Source organism: Sinocyclocheilus grahami, unplaced genomic scaffold, assembly GCF_001515645.1.
Source record: "Sinocyclocheilus grahami isolate Dianchi unplaced genomic scaffold, SAMN03320097.WGS_v1.1 scaffold894.1, whole genome shotgun sequence".
In the NCBI taxonomy this organism is placed as follows: Eukaryota; Metazoa; Chordata; class Actinopteri; order Cypriniformes; family Cyprinidae; genus Sinocyclocheilus; species Sinocyclocheilus grahami.
Window position 1 is genome coordinate 108,382 of NW_015506073.1, and position 2,695 is coordinate 111,076.

Here is a 2,695-nt window from a genome sequence, read left to right on the forward strand (position 1 = left end):
GGCAACCAGCCCAGCTCAGACGGAGCGGGAATGGAAGAAGCGCAGCAGGCAGGCGGACAGCTGTGCGGGTGAACTGACTACAGCATCAGTCATCATCCCAAACAAACACTCACACCGCTGCTGCTTTAATGGTCTTCTCAGTGACCTTGATTTAGAGCTTCTGGTAGTGTTCAAGTCTTGTTTTATTCCTCGGCCCAAACACAGTTACTTTTGGCATACTAATGAAGACTGAATTGGGGAAATTACAGTAATAAATACTTCTTACCTTGCATTAAAATTTTTATGTTGCATTATTTAATCATGCTGCCATCTTTGCTTATGGATACACAGTTCCAGACACATTATTTCGAACCAATCACCTGAGTCGTAAATGTCATGTGACTGATCACATGAAACATTTTTAATTTTACACACAAAAAAAAAGTCACTGATAGACTGATGTAGATATAGATGGATGGATGGATGTATATATAGTCACTGACACTGTTGTTGTTGCGATTTACACCAGTGTTGTTATCATTAACAAACTATTAATCATTTTTGTTAATTGAAATAAAGCTGTAATAAATTAAAATATAAATATTAGATTGAAATTTATGTTAGACTTAAATACCATAAATGAAAATGAGAAATGTTGCAAATGAAATAAAATATGTTTCAGTTATAAAATTAATAAAATAAATATGAAAAAACGAATAAAAATAAAACGTAAACTAAAATTTAAAAGAATACGGACAATCTAAAATTAAAATATGAAACCATTTTTAAAAATCAGCTAGTTTCTATCAACATTTCTCATTTTTATTTAATTTATAATAAATGTGTATTCTTTGCTTTTATTGTTGTTTTTATTTCTTATGCATCTATTATGATTACTTATTTTAAATCTTTATGTAAACCGGAACAGAGTCACATGATTGGAGGAGGGACGGATGACATCAGCTGAAAGGGAACTTAAAGATCATGAAAATACTTATTTATGTACATTTTGGTCATTTAAGCAGACACTGTTATCCAAAGTGACTTACAGATAAGGAATACAAGCGATTTCATTCATTATATACATTCATTCATTATAAATAATAGCAATATTGGGATGTAATTTATTTATACTTTTAATTATTTTATTAATTTCATTCTTTCATTCTAAATAATTACAATATTTGACTGTTATTTATTTATATATTTATCCGTCCATCCATTCATTATAAACAACAACAATATTGGGTTGTCATTTATTTATTATTTTTTAATTTAGTTCATTGTTGTTCATAATAAATAATATTTATAAACAATAATTTACTTTTTTAAAGAAAAAAAAATCAATTTTGATTTAAAGTTGATTTAACATGATTTATAAAGACAATCTGTTTGTGTTTATTTCAATTATTTTTATTATATGTATATATTATTAGTATTATGTATTAAACATATGTAACTTATTATAATGCTGTTGCCACTGTTTAAAAGCAATAAGGCTGTGCATTGGTGTGTGTATTATTTTACAATAAAATAGACAAATATTGCATACATAAAGATAATAAAATTTATTTATAAAATAAAAGATAAAAAAGTAAATGCTTGGAGCTTGTATTATTTTAATTGATGTTCCAGGTGTCTGGGGAATAATGACTAACCTAAACTAAAATAAAATAAATAAAAATAAAATAACAAAACAATAAAATTAAATAAAAGTTATAAATCAAAAATAAAATGAAAAAAATTATTAAATTAAACGAAATTATAATTAAAATAACACAAAATAATACAAAAATAAAATAAAATAAATAAAATAGAAGACCTCAAAGATTGATTTGGATATCGCATATTTTGACCGACAGGAACATTTAAATCAATCGTACACTTAATGAGCAGCTAGTGAACATGGGTTGAAACTCTAAAGGTGCAGCAATTAGAAGTTGAAAAGTTCTGTGATAATTCTGTGTATATATATATTTTTTTTGTTTGTTTACAAAGCTGCCTTTTATCTTCAAGGAGTAATACAGAGGGTGGAACTGTAAGCACTTCTACAAACTCTCACTTTGACCCATGAATCACATTTTCCCATCATCTCTGCTGTTAAGACGCCATGCAGCTGCACAAACTCGCTCCACGATTCTCCCACTCTCTCTCTCTCACAGAAAAGACGTGCTAATGAGATTTCATCCAAATCGCTCACCTTTTGTCACAACTTCGCCACCTCAGGAACATTTTGTATCTTTTCATAGTACGCTCAATCACAGACTGAGCAAATTCACTTCCAAGTCGAGGTTTGCGAGCAGAATATTGATCGGTTTCCTTGCCGAGCCGCCGATTCATGAAACAAAAGAGCTCCTAAAGCTCATTTTCATCCTCCCTACTGTAATAATGAGGCCTTTTACACTGGACCGAGCAGAAAACCCACACAGCGTCAGAAAAGCGTCATCTTCAGAGGATGAATATCGTAATTATGCAATTATAATCAAAGGCTGAATATTCAAATCACAGTTATAATCAAAGGTTGCATATTACGATGTGATGTGCACAGAAATGCACAGCTTTAATGGTTTATGCATTGGATTTGTGGTTGGATTCGGTGAAGTGTTAAGGTAGGCAAGTTTGAGTCCGTCCGTTAACATAATTAGCTTCCCTTCTGGAAATGTCACTGTCGTAATCTGCTTAGTGGGAGCTGGTGAATTCATCTCCATTGTAATGA